Source organism: Lucilia sericata, unplaced genomic scaffold, assembly GCF_015586225.1.
Source record: "Lucilia sericata isolate MDLA Ls3-8-SP2 unplaced genomic scaffold, ASM1558622v1 Contig000078F_arrow, whole genome shotgun sequence".
NCBI classification, from domain to species: Eukaryota; Metazoa; Arthropoda; class Insecta; order Diptera; family Calliphoridae; genus Lucilia; species Lucilia sericata.
The window spans coordinates 4,170-28,985 of NW_023994111.1; positions in this window are offsets into that span (position 1 = coordinate 4,170).

Sequence of the window (24,816 nt, forward strand, 5' to 3'; positions counted from 1 at the left end):
TTAAAGTTAGTAAAAAAAGTAAAAAAAAAATTTAATATTTTTATATTTTCTTCTTGTTCGTAAGATCGTTGTTTTACTAACAACACCACTGCTTAGTTATTTTATTGTGCTTCCAATAATGGCTTTAACACAGAAAACCATTTTCTTCTGTGTGTTTAAAAGAAGTTGCTAACGCCCAATTCAATAAAATGTGCAAATAAATGGGAAAAACTCAAAGTAATTTCTTATCTGATTGAGTACTTAAAATAATGCAGACGGTAAGCAGTAGTCATTGAAAGTAAGTGGTTATGTAAGAACAAGCCATTACCCAGTTTTTGCTGGGTTATTCATAAATTTTGATGTATTAAATTATATATTTAAAATCGAAAATCTTTAAGTATTTACAAAAAAACATAATTTGTTATTTTATTCTTTAAAAGGCACTATATAAAAGTATGAATAGTTAAAAAACTATAAAATGTAGTGTAAAATACATTACATGTAGTGTAAATACATACAAAATATAATAAAATGTACAAGGATGTCCCGTGGACTACTTTTTTTGTAGGAATACTGCTCAAACGATGCTTATAGATCAAGATAAGATTTGGTCAAAATGTTAAGAAAAACTATATACATCAAAACCATTCCATTCCATATAGAGTACAAACAAATATGTACGTCGGAAAAGTATATCACTTTTTACCGAGTGTTAAAAAGTTTCCACGGCAAATGCTTTAAAGTTTTCGATGGCGTCATGAAATAACTCCCCAAAACAAAAATGAAATAACTCCCTAAAAATTTGTTCAGAAAGCAAAAAACAATAAAATTTAGGGATTTAATTCGTTTTTTGGGGCATTATTTCACATTTAAAATGGGGAGTTATTTCATTATGAAATAATTCCTCAAAATTCAAAAATTAAATAAATCCCTAAAAATATTTTTGGGGAGTTATTTCATTATATTTCTTTTGTCACACGAAATAAAAAATAGATGTTTGATAGCCGGCCTTCGGCCGGGCGCAAGGGTTTTATCCTTTGGGTACATTGGACACCGGCTTCGCTAAGAATACACTCTGCCTGTATCAAGAGCGTTCGGCCTTAGCTGGCTATTTTGGAAATATTTACTAAGCGAAGCCGGTGTTCGTCATATTATAGAGTGGTAAATCTTTGCGTCCGGCCGTAGGCCGCCTATTTAGGAAATATTTATTAAGCGAAGCCGTTGTTGGACATACCATAGAGTAGAAAGTCCTTGCGTACGGCCGCAGGCCGGCTATTAAGGGAATCTTTATTAAGCGATTAACTGAAATATATTAAACTTTGAAGCCCCACTCGAAAATACTACTTTTTTAAAAAATGTCATTAAAACCGACTTGTTCTATAATTTGTTATTTTTAAATGGGAACTTATTTCATTTTAAATTTATGGATTTGTTTCATATGAAATAAATTCCCAAAAATGGTGTGTAAATTCATTTTAATTTCGTTGGGGCTTTTTTCATTTTTTAATTGGGTAATTATTTAATAATGAAATAAGTCCCCAAATTTGAGGACTCGTGGGGAGTTATGTCATGACGGCGCTTTACAAACTTGACAAAATAGCCGTAAATTTTTTAAAAATGTAACATTGTTGAATGTAACATTCATAGATATTTAAGAATGCAGTTGTAATACCGCGTGAATTTAATATCATTGTAATTAACACCTCCAAGTCAAATGACCATTTAAAAAATTGGTAAATGTGAACTTTTTATGACAATATAAATTTTTTGAAAAATTTAAATTTCTTTTTCTTTGTATTTTTAACTAAAGACGTGATGCAAAAATTTTGTAATTTTTTTTGCAGTAATTTATATTGAGGGATTAAATAGATACATATTGAGATAGAAAAATAAAATTTCTTCATTTATAGCGGTCTAATTTAAATTAATTATATTAAACAATTCTATGTAAACAATTTAAAAAACTAAAAAAAATTGCAACATTTGTAATAAATTAGGAGTCGTATACAAAATTGTATTATATCATTGAAATCGTCTCTCAAAGACCTTTCATATGATAGCATGTGGTTTATTTGCACAGAATTATGAAAAAATTAGAAAAACCTTTAAAAAACGACCTTTTTATCCTTTGATCCAGCTCACCAAATATTGTCGTCAGAGCAAAAATTTTGCGAATTGGTATCTTAGAATGAACTAAATTTTCATTTTTCGATGGGAACATCAGCAACTTCAAATTTTTATTTTTTTGGAAAACAGTTTAGTACTTACATATATTTTAAAGTTTTAGCATATTTTGAAATTCATATGTGGCAACACTGCTCTGGTATCGATGGTGGTAGATATAAAGATGATAAAGTGTTGTAGTAAGATGTGATTTGATTTTTTCCGGTTGCCATTGTAAAGTTTCGCTAACTACTTCATATTCTGCGGGCAACTGCGACGAGTTCACATACGTTTATCTTACAGTTCGAGTGGGTGCGGGCAGTAATTTCCGCATGCATCCGGCTTCTAAAATTTTGTATTTTATATTAAAGTTTTTGACAAAAAGCTAAATATTTATTTTATTTACGGATATATTTCATGTGCGTGAATAAATTGCAGGACAATACAAAACTTTAATTTACAGCTGATCCAACAATAATTATTGCATATGAATTAAAAGAATATGAAGCCAAATCTCACTATTTACATATGCAACCATATTTAAATGAAAAATATATATGTATGTGTGGTAGGACAAAACTCTGCCAACCCTAAACAGTAATATATTTCTATGTATGACCATATGAAAATTATTGAGAGTAGCTTAACTCTTGGGAGCGACAGAGGGAGAGACAAACAGGAAGAAGCGGAAAGGCACGGGACGGACAGGACAGACACACAACAGACAGACAGACAGACAGACAGACAGACAGACAGACAGACAGACAGACAGACAGACAGACAGACAGACAGACAGACAGACAGACAGACAGACAGACATACAGACAGACATACATACATACATACAGACATACATACATACATACATACATACATACATACATACATACATACATGACATACATACATACATACATACATACATACATACATACATACATATCTTATCTGTTATGTACACAAACATCATATTCAGTTACATATTCTCCTACAGAAATGGACCACCGCAAATGTTTGTATGTTAGTATAACTACATATTAGGTTGAAATGTAGGTACATATGTATATGTATGTATTGAAGCTTCACACTTGCATATGTAGAGTCATATGAATATCTCATACACTAGTTCCTTTGAAATACCACCACCACTGTTCCATATATAGAAACATGTACGTACGTAGATACATATTTATATATAATTAATTATGTGCAAATACACGATATATACAATTGTATTATTGTTTTTTTTTGTTTACTCTTTCAATTCCTCTCTATTACCAATGCTTTCTCTCCCTTAATGTTTCTCTTAAAGTCTGTGTTAAAGCTCTTAAATATATGAACACACTTACACACCACCATTACAAACAATAACATTTCCCAAAAAATTATGACCACATTTTTATCAATAATTAAGAGAAACAACTTTGGGAAGAAATTTTTAAATAGAGAAAACAATTAGCTATGTTCTCCCTAAAAACAAATACGCAGCTGCGATTCGGTTCGACAGAGCTTAACGTTCATGATTTTGTGGTGGCAGCAAAAGTTTCATACAGGTTCGTTGATTCTATAAACATCAAAACCAACCATGGCATTTAAAATGAATCTTATTTACATTAGGGTGGCTCAAAAACTATAGTTGCTGATGTTGCCTCCGAAAATTAAAACTTATTTCATTCTAAAGGTTGAAGTACACAACACGCGTTGAGGCGTGTTTTCTCGCCAAAGCATTTCGTGCTTTTCATACCTTCTCTGCATCCTAAGCATCAAGTTACATTCTACGCTTCTTAAGCGTCAATTTTTTTGCCTTATTTATAAAAAACTTCGCGTTTTTCTAAATTTTGTATATATATTTTCACATTTTAACTCGTTTTAGTTTATTAAAATTGATAAATACACATAAAAAATAGAAATGCGCCGCTTATGACGCTTGCAAAAGTAGAAAGTAGATCTACTTTAAGCGTTCTACGCGTCAAAGCATCCTACGCTTTTGTGCTTCTAACCTTTTTTCGCGTTTTATAAGCTGCAAGTTGCATACCACGATCGATCTTTCTTTTAATGCTTTTTAAGACTATTACTGTTTTAAAAATCGAAATTTTATGTTTTTGTATATTTTTAAATATTTTTCTTCCATTGTAGAAGAAATTTACTTCATTTTAGTTTATTCTTATTCTGCAGGGTGAGCTGCCAAAGCGTCAAAAGATAAAATTTGCTGAACTTTTCACGACAGACGCGTTACAAATCACAGTGTGTAACTTATTATTTCAACCTTTAAGGGGGAAGTACACAACAAACGTTGTACGGCAACGCATTATAGGCTTCTGTCAAAAAAAGTTGAAATAGAGTATTTTCATTTAACATGTTACAAACTTATGCTTGCGTACAGTACGCGTAATTTTTTGTAATTGCATAAGCCCTAAAGAAGTACGCAAATTTAACTATAAGAGGTTTGGATGCGTTTGTCCTGTATGAAGTTATGCGTTTATTAAAAATGCTTTAAAGTTATTAAAATTTGATTGAGAAATCAAAGTTATTAAAATTTGATTGAGAAATCAATGTAATGAAAGTTTTTAATGAAACGACATAAAATGCATTACCCAGCCCCGTTATGAATTAAAAAAAAAAACTATCCAGCCAATCTTAATTTTTCGAAAATGAAATATCTTAGGAAGTTTTAATAATTGATTTTTTAAATAACAAGTAGGAAAGTATATTCGGACATGGCCGACTATATGATACTCTACACCATGGGTATATTTTAAATATTATTTATTTTTCATAAAGAAACTTTTATGTTGAATTTTACCTTAATTCCGATGTATTTAAGCAATTTATTGACGAAAAACTAAATTTCTAAAAGAGGCTTTATTATATGGAAGTTAGGGTCAAATATGGGCCGATCCTCAGCAAATTGGGAAGAGAGATGTAATTTTATATAAAGGTTAGTTATGCTGAATTTCATCGCGATACTAATGGTTATAAGTAAATTTTTAGACGTTTAAGATATTTTTATACCCTACACCACTTTAGTGTGGAGGGTATGTTGGGTTTGTGCTGATGTTCGTAACATAAAAAGAAAGAGAAAGGTCCGTCCGTCTGGCTGGCTGTCCATGTAAACCTTGTGCGCAAGGTATAGGTCGCACGCTTTTTTGGGCCAATACAACAGAACCCCCCCAAAAGGGCTTCTGAGCTCATAATTACGTTAAATATACCTGTATAAAAAGCGGCACAACTAAGTTTTATACAAGCTTTGATGACCTTGCCAAATTTCATAAAAATCGGGACTCATTTGACTCTAGCTCCCATACAAAGTCCCCTTCAGAAAATTACTTGAATATCCAAAATTAACTTATAAACACAAATATCGAGATGAAATTCAAAACAAATAAATATTATATAAATATAAATACATTCACAAAACTTTATCGGGCTTGGTCCATATTTGGCCCTAGCCCCCCATATAAAGCCTTTTTCAGAAAATTAGTTTTTCGTCCATAAATTGCTTAAATGTATCGGAACAAGGTATGTTTTATTATGAAAAATAAATCACATTTTGATGACATAACTGGTGTAGGGTATCATATGTTCGGTCACGCCCGACTATACTTTCTTATTTGTTTAAAGGGGGGTTTGTATGGCGGCTATGGTCAAACGGCGGCCTATATAAAACTTAGTTGTGTGGTGAGATAGTAGTATATTTGACGTAGTTAATTGTTAATAAAAACCCTAAACCGAAGGTAAAGTTGTATGGGGGGTAGGTGAAATAATGGGCCGATTTCAACCATTTTCAATAGCCATCGTCCTTGTGGCAAAGAACTCGTAAGGTCCAAATCAAAATACCTGTAGCTTTCACACAAGGTAGCAGCCAGCCGGACAGACGGACATGTCTTAATCGCTCGGTATACTTTAAGGTGGGTGTAGGACCAATATTTTTATGCGTTACAAACATCAGCACAAACATATAATACCCTCCCCACTATACTGTTGTAGGGTATAATTAAAGAGGTAAATGACAAATTTTAGAAAAAACTTCACAAATAAATTGTTTGTCAATTTATAAAGCTAAAACTTAAAGTTATTTGCTTTAGATCAATAGAAAGAAAAAGCTTGAAAAAATTCCATAATTGCAATTACCCAGCAAACACTAGGTAATGGCCAGGGCAAGGATTTCTATGCAAATGCATGTTTGTAGTCAGTATCTCAAAATAACTTTTAAATATTTTTCTTTTCGAATCGAAGAATTTGCTACAAAATGGCATCGATTTGTTGTTGCATATTTTGTTATAAACGCATACATTTCTTTTTTTCTTAAAATTGCATATATTTTGCATGTTTATTTTTCTAGCAAAAATTGTGTTTTTAGATAGTTCTAGTTATTTTTTAAAATCTACACTACTATAGTGGGGCGTTTGTGCCGTCCAAAAATATTAATCCTATACCCACCTTAAAGTATCGGCTTAGAATCACTTTCTGAGTCTGTCCATCTGTGTGTCCTTATAAACAAATTACTTGATTTGACTTTCACACACATCTGTCTAACCTAACCCCATACAAAATATCAGAAATTGGCTTTAACTCCATAATTCACTTAAAAACACACCACGCGATAAAATTCGAAATAAATAGAGGTTATACTATAAACACTCTTTTGGATAATAAATTTTTCATCCAAAATTGTTTAAATATAACGGAATTAAAGCAAATTCTACATAAATGTGCAAATTTTTAAATTAAATCATATTTTAAATATATTCGTAATTGGTGTAGTTTACCAATTTCACAAAACAATATTTTTAGTGCATATTTTTAAATTTTTTAGTGCATATTTTCCTATTTTATTGTGCATATTATAAACGCATATTTTGCATTTTTTAGTGCATGAAAATCCTCGCCTTGATAATGAGATGCCATTCAAATTATTACAAGTTCGCCAATTTTTCCAAACATTAATTAAGATTTAAATGTAACCCATGAATAATGTGAATAATCTAATAGTTTCCCAGATATACGAAATTTTGTATTAAATTCATATGTGAGGTGCCAATCCCCTATTGAAAGTCCACCCATCTAAATGTTCACATGAATGTCAAAGTTCTTCATGTAAAATTTCTAGCTCTAATAGTTTCTCAGATATACACATTTTTCTATTTAATTCATATGGGGGTGCAAAGCTCCCCTTGATTTAAGTCCGTCCTTAATGCACCAAACTGTTTAGATGAATATTAAAGTTCTTCGTGAAAAATTTTAAAATCTTGTTCTATTAATTTCTCTGATAAAATAATTTTTGTACTTTATTCATACAATTGTTACCCAAAATATTTACACGTATGTTCAAGTTCTTCGTGGAAAATTTAACGATTCTTACGCTAATAGTTTTCAAGATAAACGAAGTTTTGTATTTAATTCATATAAGAGGTGCTAGTCAGCCCACTTTTTGTCCTAAATAATCGTATCGACACTAAAGTGGCTCCGACAAAATTTGAGAACTCGACTGTTATATTTTCTCAGATATACTGATTTAATATTTTCTTAATATGTAAGGTGACGCTTTGTCAACAAATATTCCTATGGATGTCAAAGTTGTCCGTAAAAAGTTTTGGACTCTAGCTGTTGCAGTTTCTGAGATAAGCGACTTTTAACACTAACTTTGTATGTGGGCCTAGAACTTCGCCTACTTGAAATTTTAAAACAAAAGGTAACCTATAGTTCCTTCCTGAAATACAGGAAGATACTGTGAATATTTCAGAAAAATCACTCCAGCCGTTTAGAAGTCTATAAAGTCCAATCAAACATATAAAGACACATTCATTTATTTATATATATATATATATATATATATATATATATATATATATATATATATATATATATATATATATATATATATCTGGGGGGCCTTCAAGCCCCCCAGATGAAAGTTCGTTCTTTTTCCTCCAAAATGTTCTGATAAATATTTAAGTTCTTCGTGCAAAATTTGAATAATTAAGTTCCTTTAGTTTCCCATATATTTTATTAATATGGGAGGTGCCGCTCCCCTCATAGGTAGTCCGCCAATTTATTACCCAAAATGTTTAAATGGATGTTCAAGTTATTCGTGCGAAATTAAGATTCTAACTGTAATAGTTTTCAAGATAAACGAATTTTTGTATTTAATTTATGTGGGAGGTGCCACGCCCCCTAATGTTAGTCCGCCTACTTTTTGTCCTAAATAATCATATTGACACTAAAGTGGCTCCGACAAAATTTGAGGACTGCTAATATTATCTCAAATATACGGATTTGATATTTTCTTAATATGTGGTGGCTCCTCGCCCAATTAAAATTTCAAAATAAAAAGTAGCCTATTACCTATTCCAGACATACAGAAATACGCTGTGAAAATTTCAAGAAAATTGGTTCAGCCGTTCAGTAGTTATAACGTTCAAACATACAAACATATAATTATATATGTTTATAAACATACAAACAAACACACATTCATTTTTATATATGTAAGTATATAGATTTGTCTGTGCGAAATTTCATTGCAATAACAGTGTTAATAAATGAATTGCGAATATTCAAGTCACTTTCTGAAGAGGGCTTTGTATGGGGCCTAGGGTCAAATGAAGTCCGATCATTTCGAAATTCGGCAAGGTCATCAAAACTTAGTTGTGCGAACTTTCATCGAGATACATTTTTATTATACATAATTATGAACTCAAAAGACCTTTTCGGGGCATTCAGTCGTATTGGGGCTTTTAATATTTTAATGCGTTACAAACATCAGCACAAACGCTTAATACCCTTCCCACTATAGTGGTGTAGGGTAAAAAAATCTGGGACGTACAATTTTTGAATTATTCATAAAGAAAGAAAATGCTAAAAAAGGGTTAAATTAGGAGGAAAAAATTTAATATTACGAGTTGTAGCTATTGTTTATGTAAAAACTTACTGGCATTCCTCACAACTCTTTAACAATGGATTCCTGTAACAAAAATATTAAAAATTACGTTGCAATAATATTAAATCTTGGTAAATAAAATAGATTAAAATCTTCGGAAAAAGTATAAATGGGATTGTAAGAAAAGAACTATGAGGGTTAAATTCAGATCCGTAAGCATAGAATAGACATACATCGAACTGAGAATGACAAAACCTAAGTCTGCTGTCAAAAACCGTGGTGAGAATGTATTAGTTGAAAAATATATAATCCAACAAACACAAACTCTATCGTTTAAAAAGTTTTTATATTTTTGTTTAATATTATATTTCGATATTTTATGAAATAATGGTTTGAATCCCAATAAACATCGATTCAAACCTGAGAATATTTTTGAAAATTTTCTTAACTAAATAATGTATTTTCCAAATTGTTTTCAAATTTTAAAGTTTAGCCTTTGAAATAAACATGATAATTTCAAAAAACGCTTAAAAAATATAATGTGTGATATTTATAAAATTTTCAAAGTTTTGTTTAATTGAACTTAGAAAAGTTTCTTTCAAAAAATAAATTATTTTAGAAAAATAAAAACGGAACATTTTTTCTACAGCAAGGGAGCGAAAAAACGTTAAATATAGGAGAAATAATCGGAGATATGAAAGAAAAATATGCTAAAATAAATGTATGAATGTTTTATTTTCAGGTGATGTAAAAAAATATATGAATTTTGCAATAGTTGGCATTATAATTAGGGTTTGAAATATGTATGAAAATAATAATAAAGAATACTTGAAATACGTTCGAAAATTTTTTTAGTTTCAAGCTTACCTCTAGCCTTTTTTTAAATTTGAAATACATTTGAAAAATACGTTTGATTTCTAACTGCCTTTTTGTTTGAGAAGGCCATAATTTTCCATTTGAAAACAAAAATTTTCAAATTTGTTCTCAAAGGCTATGTATGAAATTTGAATAGGTTTTCAAATACATATTTACATCATTTCAAAGGTTTTTGCTTATTGGGATTAGACATTTTTATTCAATTTCAGTTTTTTTTTTTTATTTTATTTATTCTTTATTGAATCTTTCTTATATAGAAATTTACAATAACTATTAAAATCTTAACCTAAACTATAACTAACGTTGTTATTGCCGCTGCAATTTCAACCAAAGTTCTCGATAATTTGATTATCTGGCAAAATCCAATGTTTCCGTTCTTCTCAGTCTTCTATGACCCTCAAATGACAGTAACTCCCTGGCAAGGGGATTTGGGTGATCCATTAGTTTCGACAATTAGGTTAAACAAGAGAATTTGATCTCCTCGCGTATTATGGGGACGTTGAGATCCCTATGAATATTACTATTGCGAATGTATCACGGGGCACCTGTTATTGACCTTAACTGCTTTCTTTGTAATTTTTCAACATTAGATGAGGAGGCTGTTCCCCACAGTTGAATGCCGTATAGCCATATCGGTTTTATAACTGTTTTGTACAAAGGCACTTTGTACTCCAAGTCTAGAGCTGATCGTGGTCCGATTAGCCAGCACATTTGAGCTGACTTTAATTTTATTTGTGTAACCTTGGCTTCAATGTGGTAAGTCCATGTTAAGCGGCGATCAAGGTGGATACCAAGATATCTCACATGGCTTTGTTCAGGAATTTTTATATTGTTTATCTGTACGGGAGGACAAATGAGTCAGTGCGCTTGTTGGTATATCTGCAGTATATAAAATATATAGGAACGTACCTAGAATACTCCCCTGGGGTACTCCAACAGATATTTTTCGACGTGAAGAGATCACATTTTTAGATCTGCTTTGAAAAGATCTTTCATATATGTAATTTTTAAGCAGTTTGTGAACATTCGCAGGTAGCAATGTGATAATTTTGTGTATTAGTCCATCGTGCCAGACTTTATCGAAAGCTTGAGAAATATCTATGAATAATGCTGAGCAATGCTTGCTCTCGAAGGCCTTCCGAATAAGAGTAGTTATTCGATGTACCTGTTCGATAGTGCTGTGCTTTCTTCTGAAACCAAACTGATGGTCAAGAATAATGAAATTGTCGTTATGGTGTACTACAAGGCTTTCAAGCAATAACTTTTCAAAAAGTTTTGAGAATATAGACAACAGGCTAATGGGACGGTATGATGTCATTTGAGTGACATCTTTTCCCGGTTTTGGTATAATAACAATTTCGGATAATTTCCATGAGGTAGGGAAATATCCAATACGTAGCATCGAGTTAAAGATGAACAAAATAATTCTCAGTGCTGAATTGGGCAGGTTACTTATCATCATGGTAGTAATTTTATCTATACCAGGTGATTTTCCTACCTTTAGACCTTTGATTGTCGTCTTCACGGTAGAGAACCGGAATTTTATTGGGCGTGGAACCACATTATTAATAATGTTAGAACGAATAGAAGAATCTGCATCATTTTCAGTAAACCAAGTAATTAGCGAATGCTTCAAGTTTTTCTGACGTATTTCATGCCCATTGACCATTCTGGAGGCGTGTGGGAGACTCATATGCATTAGGACATTGCATATGTTTAACAGCTTTCCAGAGACTATATTCTGTTTTCTTAGTAGGGTCTAAGTTTTTGAGATAATTTCTCAGATTAGATTCCTTATTATTTTTAAGGCGATGTGAAGTCTTCTTTGACACTGATTAAGTTTAACCTTTATGATTGGAGATCGCGATTGTTTGAGTGTTCTCTTTTCTTTAATTAAAGACTCTATGTTCCTAGGACATTTCGAATTTTTGTATTCTTTGGGGTTTCTAATAACGTTAAGACTGTAGGCGAGTGGTCTGACCAGAGGTCTAGTGAAGGGATCACTGAAATAAATTCTCGTTTTATATTTTTGATTACAGCAAAGTGAATTAGATCGGGAATCTTATTGAGGTCTGTAGGCCAATAGGCAGTGTTAGAAAAACTATGTTTGCTACCAAGTATATATTATTGCTTCAACTACTGCTCCAAACAATTGTCTGAAGTTGTAGCAGTAGCATTTGTTTTGTTTTATAATATAATAAAAGTAAATTTCAAAATATTGCAGTAGTAATAAAACAGTAGCAGTGGAAATAGTTCTAATTAGAACATAAACTACAAATGGAGTAGTAGCTTAAAAATACAGTGGTTTCCCGGTTTACCGAAAGATATAATCGTAAAAACAAAAAATTCGTTAAACCGAATAACAACTTCTCTATGATATAATGGTAAAAATAGGGTAATGGAAGGTAGGAAGTCAATTTTGAAATCTTTTTGAATGCACACATAAAGTTTTTGACAATTTCCTTGCATTTTGATAAATTTAGAATCAAAACAAAATTAAAGATTTTATGAAAAATTTGATTAAAATTATGTACAAAACTACGTTTTTTATGAAGTTAAAGTTGTTTCATTTTGAAAATGAATTATTTTCTTATAAAAAAAAAAACAAATTAAGGATTTGAACCCCATTTTAATCGATGTGAATTCTAAGTATTTTACGGTAATTTTCATTATAAACAATTCCATTTCTCACTTTATTAGTAAAATGATCATAATATTCCCTTAAATAAGAATTTTATATTAAAACGTTAAAATCTTTTTTATTTTTCCGAAAGTAATTTTTTAAATGTTATTTTCATTTCTATCCAGGATTTTTGTATGTATTTGTAAATTTTGTACCCATTGAATTGGGTATTGAACTTATATAAAATCTTAATGTGTTATTGCTTTTGGTTAATAATGAAGTTTAGTGATCTCTCCGTATTATTTTTTTATAGAATTTTTTTTTTTGAAATTCGTAATATCGAGTACAAAATTTACTCATTCATTCGTAATATAAGGTACTCAATGGAAACAATTTGCCCGTTCGTTAAATCGCGAATTCGCTAAACTGAGTATTCGTTAAAGCGGGAAACAGTGTATAAATAATTTTATTGCTACTTTTGATAAGTAGCAATAGAATACGGGATTAGGTCAAATGTGGACGCGTGATTAGTTTTGAAAACATTTTTTTTTGTAGAATTTCATCATACTTTCTTAATTTTTGAAAGATTTATTAACTGTAAACTTATTTTCTGTATGAGGGGCATAGGAAATCATCATACATCAAATTTCTTTGCTATACTGATATTTTTAAGACTGCTATGGTCATAAAATCATTGTCTTACAGGGTCCATATATGCAGGCTAGGGTTAAATATTGCCTGACATCTTTCATTCTTCCCAACATAATTTACAGGTATATATAACCGACTTTTGCAAAATTTTATAGCGATTGCTACATAAACAACATATTTATTAATGTTTTAACTATAATCCGGGAGGTACTTGTATGGGGGCTAAGTGAAATCAAGAACCGATTTTGCCCATTATTAACACAAAACAATATTTGTCATTAATAAGCATTTTTGGAGAATTTTATCACTCTAGCTCATAACGTTCGGAACCTATCCGGTTTTCAACAAAAAGACTGACATACAGACATCCCTAGATGATCTTAAAATCTTAAAAAAAATATTTATTACACTCTTAAATTTCAGATTTATACAAATTATATAAAGATATACACCAAAAAATATTTTTTTAGACGGAGAATTTAGACGTAACCGCCTCAACATTGTTTATATCACAAAAATTTGTCTCGGCAAAAAAGACGTAAGCGGCAAAAAAATCGGATATAGCGTCAATATAAAGTCGAAACAAAGTGCATCCCATATTTTAGATGTAATAATATTTATTAACGGAGTTTTGGAGTAATGCCTTGTCCTACTTCGAAGATAATTAAAAAAATGCTCTCCTGTAAAATTTAGTTTTTGTCGGTTACGTCTTTTGTGCGAAAAGGGCTCGATATCATTTATTGCTACTTCAGGAAAATATTTACTGCTACTATTTGAAGTATTCAACTGCTACATTGAAACATTTAAATACCAATGACTGTACTACTGCTTTCAAACTATAACTACTGCTACCAAAATCTAAAGGTAGCAGTAGTAATAGTAAATGATTTGCTGCTAGTTTTGTATTCTGGCATTGGGAAATGTCTAATATTTTTTCTCACAAAAATGGCTGTTGCACCACAGGCGTGGCAGAGCCTTGGATATTTTGTATCGTAAGTGTAGTATCCGTTAATTCTGAAACAACTCTTTAGGGTAAAGTGTGTTTCAGAGACGAGTAGTACGTCAATTTCCTGAAGTAGCAGGAATTGTTCTACTTCATTCTTGTGTTGGCTAAGGCCGTTGACATTCCAAAATCAAATTCTTAGGGAATTCATTTTATATTTAGCAGGATCTGCATGAGCATGCTTTGATTCTGCATTAATTGTTGAAACATATTTTGCATATTTGCCATGAAACTGTTCATGGTTTGAATTAGATTCTCAATAGAACTTTGAGAATTTGTTTCGGGTGCTCTCTCTTTTAATGCACATGCATAAATAATGTGGTATTATTTTCATTATTTGTTTGCAAATTTTCATTATTCTTATTTGTAAGACTTCTATATTGGGCACTAGAAGTTGGTTTTGCGTTCATTTGGATAACGGAATCCTCTTTTGTCGTATGGGTATACGATTTATTCTGATTGTTTTTTGATTTTTCTATATTGAGCACTAGAAGTATTAGAAAGGCTTGGCCTTATTTGATTGTCCAGTATGGACATCCGCGATAGTTAGCAGTGTGATTTTGAACGCAGTTACTGCATTTTCTTTTATTGTTATCTGTTTTTGGGTGAGGACAATCTTGGCTTTTATGGATGTCTCCGCATCTCACACAAACAGATGGTTATTTGCAGAAAGTTCTTGTGTGACCGAACTCTTGGTAATTTAGGCATTAAGGAGGACCTATGCGCTTAATGGGTTCCTCTACAGTTATTTTGCGATTAAGAAGATATCTTAAACTATATATTGGATGAGTATATCACCTTTTTTCTTCAATTGTGAAGAATTAAAAGTAATTTTTAACATTGGTTGAGGAATTTTGTCCTTGTTAAATATATTGTGAATGGACTTCAATTCATAACTTTCAGACTCTAGCGCCTTTTAATTTCATCAGTTGGTACAGCGCTGTCTACACCTTTGATAACTACTGCCAATATTGACACTTGAAAATAATATTAAAAAAATAAAAAGAATTGAAAAATTAGTTTTTTTCTGAAAATGTTTTCAATTAATCAATGTTTATTGCAGCAGCAGGGGCTATTTTGCCAAAGGAATTGGCTAATGCTTAAATTAAAACTTGATATAAACGATTATTGTTAATTTAAAAGCAGCCCAAATGCAGTCTAAATACACCCTACAGCACACTAATGGGAACTGCATTTGGTTTATGTCTTAAAGCTAGTAACACCTGCGTCGATGTAATGATGTAATCCGTCCATAAATTATCCTATTAAATTTTTTGTAAGCGGTACATGCTATACAAGAATAGACTCTTTATAAAATTCGACTAACAAATTTTATATATACGAAAATTTGACTATATATTCTTATATTGAGCAGTACATTCATCAACTAACATCAATCTCTTGAATATAACTTTTACATTAAAAACTACTATATAACTTATTGCAACTTACTCGCAATGTGGTAGGGTATGATGTATTCGGATATATTTTGTACTTTCATATTTTTGTTATTTTATGTAAACAAAAATAAAAATACTCATACAAGTGTATTAAATTCTCACAGAACCTGTACAAGGTGTTCCTAGGCTTTATAATTATTGGCATTCTTGAAATCGTGGCTAAATATCAATAATTATGTACTTAAAAACGAAAAAAGAAAGTTTAGTGATAACCAGGACAACCAAAAATATGCTTTAAAAAAAGTGTTTTATGCGCATAAAAATGTTCTTAAAAACTAAAAATTTGCTCTAAAAATATACAAAATATGCACTTTGCAAATGAAAACACCCTTTTTACCATTTTTGAGACCTTATAAAAGCGGGAAGAACCATTCATTATAAAATCCGTTATGTTATCTGAAAGTCCAATCTGTCGACTTAAAAAAAGGTTTAATCTCCGTCATATATCCATGTTTCTTCGAGATATGTTAACCTAAAGCTTGGAACAACCATAAAAGGCTCAATGTTGCCTTTATTCTATGACAAACTTAATTGTCTAAATTTTTTAAAATTTTATTTTACTCCCGTATTCAGTATCTCGGACGGAAATTTTATTTTTAATATTAATATGAAAAGCACTCAAAAATATTTAAAAACTGAGTAATTTTCATACAAAATTTAAAAATAAAATGTCCGTCTGAAATACTGAATACGGGGGTTAAAGCCGACAGATTGAACTTTCGAATCACATAACGGATTTTATAAATAAAAGTGTCTTCCCTCTTTTATAAGGTCTTAAATATTACCAAAAACAGGATTTTTCAGATTTTAGGACACGATGTGACAAAGAAATTGGATTCAGATTAAGCGATGCTCAATAATTCAGAAAAGTAAACTTTTGTCTCTGGGTTTCTCTTTCAAATTTTGTCGACCTGTGTAATTTTCTAGGAAAGGATAAAGATGCTTAATTCTTTTGCTTTACATTCCATTGATTTAATTTCTAAAATAAAATTTTATATTTGAAAGACAAACAAGTAAAAAATATATAGTCGGGCATGACCGACCATATGATAACCTACACCAGTGAGTAGGTTAATATTTAAACAATTTGTTGACAAAAAAAGTGATTTTCTGAAAGAGGGTTATAGGGCAAGGGTAAATATGGGCCTATCCTTATAAATGATGGTAGAGGGATTTACGTTTATATTAAAGTTATTTATGCAGAATTTTATCGTGATAATAGTGAATTATTGACTTTCAAGGCCTTTTCTGATGGGGACTTTGTATGGGGGCAAGGATGAAATGAGGCCCGAACATTCCGACAATTTAAGTAAAATTTAGACTTATACGCAACTAAGTTGTGCCGATTTTTGTAGATATACTGAAAGAACGAAATATGCAATAAAAAAATGCGATTATGAGTAAAATATGCGGAAATATGTTGTAAAATTTAAAATATGCTGTAAAGAACAAAATATGCAAAAATATGCTCTTACAAATCGAGGTCATAGCTCCCATACAAGGTCCCTTCCCGAAAATCACTTAAACGCGCATAACTCATCACTAAATTAAGATATCCATATAAAATTTGGTACAAGTATTGCTCATATGCACAGAAATATTACTGTGAAATTTTTTTCCGATCGGTTCATCCTTGGTCATAGCTCCCATGCTAGGTTCCCTCCCGAAAATCACTTAAACGCACATAACTCATTACAAAATATTGATATCCATACATTTAGCACAAATATTGCTCTTATATACATAAATTACACAATAAAACAGTTTTACGATCGGTCCATATTTGGTCATAGCTCTCATACTAGGTCCCCTCCAGAAAATCACTTAAATGCACAATATTCATTACTAAATAATGATATAGATACAGAATTTTGAAATTTTGTCTTTATATACATAATTGGTCATAGCTCCCATACAAGGTCCTTTTACGAAAATCTCTTAAACGCCCATTACTCATTACCAAATAAAGCTATTGATACAAAATTTGGCACAAATATTAGTTTGGTACACAAAAATTCTATTTCAAGATTTTTTCACGATCGGTCCATAACATGGGTGTGTTTATTTGTTTGTGGGTTTGTTTGTTTGAAGTCTATAGACGGCTAAACGGCTGACCGATTTTCTTGAAATTTTAACAGTACCTTCCTGTGTATCTGGAAGGTACTATAAGCTACTTTTTATTTTAAAATTCCAAGTAGGCGAGGTGCCACGCCTACTTATTAAATAACTATTAAAAGCCATATATCTTGGAAACTGGTACAATTAGAGTCCTCAAATTTTGCACGGCCAACTTTGACATCCATAAGAATATTTTTGGACAAAATGGGCGGAATGACTATAGTGGGCGTGGCACCATATTGAGAAAATATTAAATCAGTATATCTCGGAAAATGTAACAGTGAGAGCCCGCAAATTTGGTCGGAGCCACAGAAGTCTCAATATAATTAGTTAGGATAAAAAGTGGGCGAACTAGCAGCAGGGGGCATGGCACCTCCCATATTAATTAAATACACAAATTCCTTTATCTTGGAAACTATTAGAGTTAAAAGTTTAAAATTTTGCACGAAGAACTTTAGCATCCATGTAAATATTTTGGCTAACAAATTGGCGGACTACCAATGGGGGAGCGGCACCTCCCATATGAATTAAATACAACAAAATATTTTATCTAAGAAACTAATAGAACTAGATTCCTTAAATTTTGCAAAAAGGACTTTCATATTCATCTGAACCTTTTGGGAAAAAAAGCGGACTTTCATCAGGGGGTGGCTTGGAAACCCCATATGAAATATATAGAAAACTATGTATATCTGAGATACAGTAGAAGCTAGAATCTTCAAATTTTACATGAACATTCATGTAAACATTTAGAGAAAAATGGGCGGACTTTGAATGAGGGGATTGGACCCTATGAATTAAATACAATACAATATTATTTACATTTTTCATAGCTTACATTAAAATCATTATTAGCGTTCGGAAAAATTGGCGTACTTGCAATAATTTGAGTGGCATTTCCCATTGTTAAGTGGGGTTTTTTGCTTTTAGGGTAGCACACTGGGTATAGCTAGTGTATAATAAATTTTGGAATTGTAACATATTTAAGCTGTTTAGATCTTGGGGTTTTTCTATTTAAGACATGAAAAAACTTATTTCTACAAATTTTTGATCAATTAAAAAAGTATTAATATAAAAGCAGCTAGTGGAGGGTATTTAAGATTCGGCTCAGCCGAATATAGCACTCTAACTTGTTTTTAAATTAGGATCAATTCATAATTGGTCTAAGTTGTCATATAAGGCCCATTTCCATAAGTCACTTTTTCCAATATATTTCCTTCAATTATAAATATATACGGATAAAATCCGACACAGTGTGTTTTTTATCGATAAATCATTCTGTGAAATTTGTACGGATTGGCCAATAATTGGTCATATCTCCATAAAAGGTATATATGATTTCTAAATGATAGCACCCACATCACGGAAGCACAATTTAAACTTTCACAATTTATTAAATACTAGCTGGCCCGACAGACGTTGTCCTGTCCAAATTAGAAAAAATGTTTATGTTCGATTTGTGATTTTAGATAAATCGAAAAAAGTGAGCGTAAAAGTGGGCGTGGTCAATTATTCTTTCAGTAAAACTTTAAATTTGATTACTACGAACATGTTTTAAAAAATTTAGCCAAATCGGTGCAGCCGTTTTCCGATTTTAGATAAATCGAAAAAAGTGGGCGTGGTAAATTTTTCTTTCAGTAAAAACTTAAATTAGATTACTACGACCATTTAAATAAAAAATTTAGCCAAATCGGCGCAGCCGTTTCCCGATTTTAGATAAATCGAATAAAGTGTGCGTAAAAGTGGGCGTTGTCAATTTTTCTTTCCGTAAAAACCTAAGTTGGACTATGACGAACATTTCAGTAAAAAAATTGTCCAAATCGGTCTAGCCGTTCTCAACTGATGGAATTACCAACGAACGACAATTGATTTTTATTTATATAAGATGTATCTAGTAATATTTATAAGGGTTTTCATAAAAAGTAGCTTACAGGTGGAAGGTATTTAAGATTCGGCATAGCCGAATATAATTTTTGTCAAACTATATAAAAATTTTAATACATTTTTTTACATATTTTTCTTTAAAAACAAATTTCAGCATATAAAAGAAAAAATCTATCTTTATTTTTTTAATATTTATATTATGTGGCTACATTGGTTTTTTAGCCTTCCTCAAAAATTTAGGTTGGGTTTCCTACCAGTCTCCGAGATATGACCAAAAATGTCCATGTATCTTTAAAAAAAATTTATGAAATGTATAAAATATAATTTCATTTAAAGTTTTCAATTTTATAAATATTGTTGAGTTGAAAAATAAAAAAATCATGAAATAAAAAAGATTTTTAATATTTTTGGCCGTTTTTTTGTTTTCATTTACAAAAAATTAAAATTTTTAAAATTTGTATGGAAATGACGTGGATTATTTTACTAAGAACTGGTTTACTTAAGATCACCTCAATGTACTAATCTGAATTTTTATACCCTACACCACTATAGTGGTGTACGAGTTTTTTGCCACAAGGACGATGCCTATTGAAAATGGTTGAAATCGGTCCATTATTTCAGCCAGCCCCCATACAAACATAACTTAAACGTCCAAAAATTTTCTTATAACCATTAGTATCGCGATTAAATTCAGCACAACTAATCTTTATATAAAATTACATCCAATTTGTTGAGGATCGGCCCATATTTGACCCTAACTCCCATATGAAGCCTCTTTTAGAAATTTAGTTTTTCATCAATAAATTAATAAAGGTAAAGTTCAACATAAAAGTTTCTTTATGAAAAATAAATAATTTTTAAAATATACTTATGGTGTAGGGTATCATATAGTCGGCCATGTCCGACTATACTTTCCTACTTGTTTTTATATTGGTTAATACACTATAAGCAATCATTTATTAAGGAATAAAGAAAATGGTAGGTACCTTTTTACCGACTTTTGTGAAATTCAAAGTATGAAAAAAACAATTTCTTTTAAAAATATTTTATTCATTTGAACACAAAAACGATTTTTTATGATTTGTATTTCTTATCATAAACGTAACATTTACAAAAATGTAGAGATTTTTTATTTTCATTAAATTTGATTCGCATAATTTATTCCATTATTTAGAACTAATAAAGTATGAGGAACTACACACATTGTCTATGTTATTTTGTATGGATCTTACCTATTCGTTCAAATTTTGTTAAATCGATAAATACGACAATCGAAAATATAAATAATATTTAAATATACTGTGGAGTCGGGATATAGTGAACACTTAATAATTTTTTACCCTTACTTACCCTACTGGGGTAATACAAAAATTCTTGAAGTTTAATTGACACCTATTTTAAATGTATTTTTCATTGTACAATAGTGTGTAGTTCGATTTTGGAGCAGCAGACAAAATATATTACACATGTACCCAGCATTGATAGATCCCACCGAACCAGAAAACCAACAAGGGATGATTAGATTGTCTTTCGGTATGACGCGATATACATAAGTTTTAAAAGCTGTTACGGGTAATAAGTCAGAAATTTTCTTTAGATTGTCTAAGTATGTACTTAGAAAAATCAAGATATACTGTCACGAAAGAGAAAGACTTATATGTAGCAGCTGGTTTTCATTATTAATAATGAACTTTTGTATAATGTGAATAGACCTTGCATTAATCAGTTTATCTTATCCCGACTCCACTGTACTTATGTTTATGTGGTGAAAAATATGCAATTAGGCAAGTATAAATACGTTTGTAATACCTGCTGACAATGCGATGGCAACAGAAAAAATTAAATACTTTGCGTCAGTAAACAATTTGTCATCGTGTAGTAACGAAACATTGAATTGTTTTAAATACAAAACTACTTACAACATACTATGTAAATATGTACATTAGGGAGCATCCGTTTATATAGAGAAAAATAAGGTATTGATGTTACCACCGAAAATAAGGAATTAAAAAATATTAAAAATTTTACATTTTTTACATAATTACCTGAAATTCACAAAACAAATGTGTTTTTCGTTTAACGAGAATCAATCTAGATCAAAGTTTATTTAATTTTTTCGAAATTAATATTCAAAATACGCGATAACTAATACATTTTTGAAGCGAAATATTTCTTTAATAATCCAATTAAATCATAAAGTGTATCAGTATATATCAAAGAAAAACTGTTGAATTTACTTCTAAATTAAATAACTAACAAAATGTCGGGAAGAATATAGGGTTTGACAATTAATATAAGATACTAACTAGGTGGAATTTAAAAAAAATTAAAATACTAAACATTTCTTCGAGAACAGCAACAACATCCATTTTGGGGCTACTCTAATGTACATATGTACATACATATATCATACACACGCCAAAACAAATATTCTAGGTAAAAATATTTCACATTTACATTATGGGTCAGAAATCCTACTACAGTTTGAAGAAACTAATACTGTTTAAGCAAAGTTTAATCGATCAAATCGTTTATATTAAGGTTGGCATTGAGAATTTGTGCCAATGCACTAATAAATTTTGCCGATATAACTTAAACAGTAACAAATTAATTAGAAATTTTGCCGACCAAACATTTTATATTCTACATACAAACATATTTATATATGTACATATGTAATGTATACATAGGTATGTATATGTATTAGGGTGATCGATTATTCGATATTTTTCAAAAATTTGGAAAATATGTATGTATGTATGTTTAACAAAACATATCCCGAACTGATTTTTAACATTTTAAAAGTTTATAACTTTAGGTCTACACCAATTCCAATTGTATTTCAGAACTTTCCAATTGAATTTCAGAAATTTTTAATTATATTTCAGAAATTTATAATTATATTTCAAAAATTTCTAGTTATATTTCAGAAATTTTTAATTAAAGAATCACTTGATGACATGTTAAATTAAGAGATTTTTGTGAACAACAAGAATAACAACTATATTAATAAACATACCTATCTCTTGTCCTTTTTAATCCTTTTTAATATCTCATTCGTTCTTTAGAATATCGACTACAAAGAGTTTTATTGTATGAATGCAGAGCGTTTTTGGTTTATTTTATTTTTTTAGAATTGCAAATTTATGAAATATAATTAGAAATTTCTGAAATATAACTAGAAAGTTCTGAAATATGATTAGAAATTTCTGAAATAAAAAATATATTTCTGAAATATAATTAGAATTTTCTGAAATATAAAATATATTTCTGAAACATAATTAGAAATTTCTGAAATTCAATTGGAAAGTTCTGATATACAATTGGAAATGGTGTAGTCGTCTGATTTACATTATTAATTTAATGTATACAAATTTAGGAACAAAGTGGGACACATTTGTTAAACATAATGAAACTAGGTAATCAAAAGTTGAAGAAATTTACAAAAGTTGAAGAAATTGATAATACCGAACTACCCTGCAGAAAATGAAGCGATAATTGTCCTAATGCCACCAGTACTATTACTAGAACAACAGACACCAGTACAAATTGGGTAGAGTTTATATGGAAAAATACTAGTACTAGGAGTAGTCGAATGGCGCCACTTGTAGACTGATTTTTGTTTGACATGTGTTGGAAAAAATAAATTTTTTAAATTATTAAAATATAATTTTAAAACATTTTGCATAAAAAACGATATTTTCAAACATATCCCTTCAAATAGAGAATAGAGAATAAATAGTGCATGAGAATAAATAGTGCATGCAAATTTAGGTCCGGTTGCAAGCAAATCTCTATGTAAGTACGTCTATTAAATTTAAAAACTGCAATAAGTTTAATATTTGTTTTATCGTACGGAAAATGTTTTTATAACGAAATGGAGATATGTACCTGAATGGAATTTTTGGATACAATAAAATCAATGATATCAACGTGGTCATACGGTAGAACAAGAATTTCTTCAAACTTTCATATTGAATTGTTAGGTAAACGTATTTACAACATTTTTTAATATATTTTTTTATTACTATCTTCAGAAATAAACCCGTATATAAAATCTAGTTGTGTAGTAATTTTCACTTGGAATTGTGCAGTAGGATTGCAAAAGAGCAAAACCACAAATTATGGCGACTTTTTATGAATATTAGAACTAGTATCAAACTGGTTCTAAAGAACCCAATTGGGTCCAAGTGTACTAGTGTAAGTCTAGGGAATTAAAAAAAAAATACGATCACGCTATGTTCTAGACCTCTAAATACAATATTATGAGCGTGCCTCGTAAAAAAAGTTGTATTTTCAAAAGTTTTGTTTTCTTTGGAAGTTTGTGTCGTCCTCCTATATCCATTCCATTTCGGACACATGATCGCGACATATCTCAAACGACGCGTACTTACTTCAGTTTAGATCAGGAGTACAAATTTTTTTTATTAATAAGACGTACGTCAATTTCCTGGTAAAAAACGTGAAAAAAAAAATTAAAAATTAAAAAAATCGTACTCACGACTTCACCACCACATAACTCACCAATGGGTGATAGCTAGGGTTGCCAGATTCCGATTCGCAAAAAGCTGGACATTGGGCTTTAAAAAGCTGGACAAAACAAAAAAAGCTGGACATAAAAAAATACTGAGAAGATGCTAATTTTGGTTTTGTGTAAATAATTTCACAGTAATACACCAAAAAAATGCAGGGGTTCTCATATACCAATTCCGTTTTGTTTTATCCACAGAGTACGAATATATTTTTAGTTTTCCCCGATCACTTCGTTAACTTAGTTTTTTAGAGCAAAAGATGTGAAAAAGCTCCATTTTTGAAGTTTTAAATTTTAAAAATCATAAGTACATACGTAAGCTGTACGTAAAGAAATTGACTATCGCTCGCAATAATAGGTCTTTTCGCGTACTTTCTTGTAAGAAATATACAGTAACTTTATGATAGAGAGTAATTTTTAATATACTCTCAATCAAAAAAATATCCAAAAAATACGCGAAATCCAATTTTTTGTTTATAAACAAAGATTGGTAATGCCCTTTTGCTGAAATCTCAATCGCTAACAAAACACTAAAAAACAAATAATTGTAACTTTGATTTTTCCTATAAATAAATGGATATTTAAAGTTAACAAAACATGTAGTATCATTAAAAATATATTATTGTTTTAAAACTTCATGATACGAAC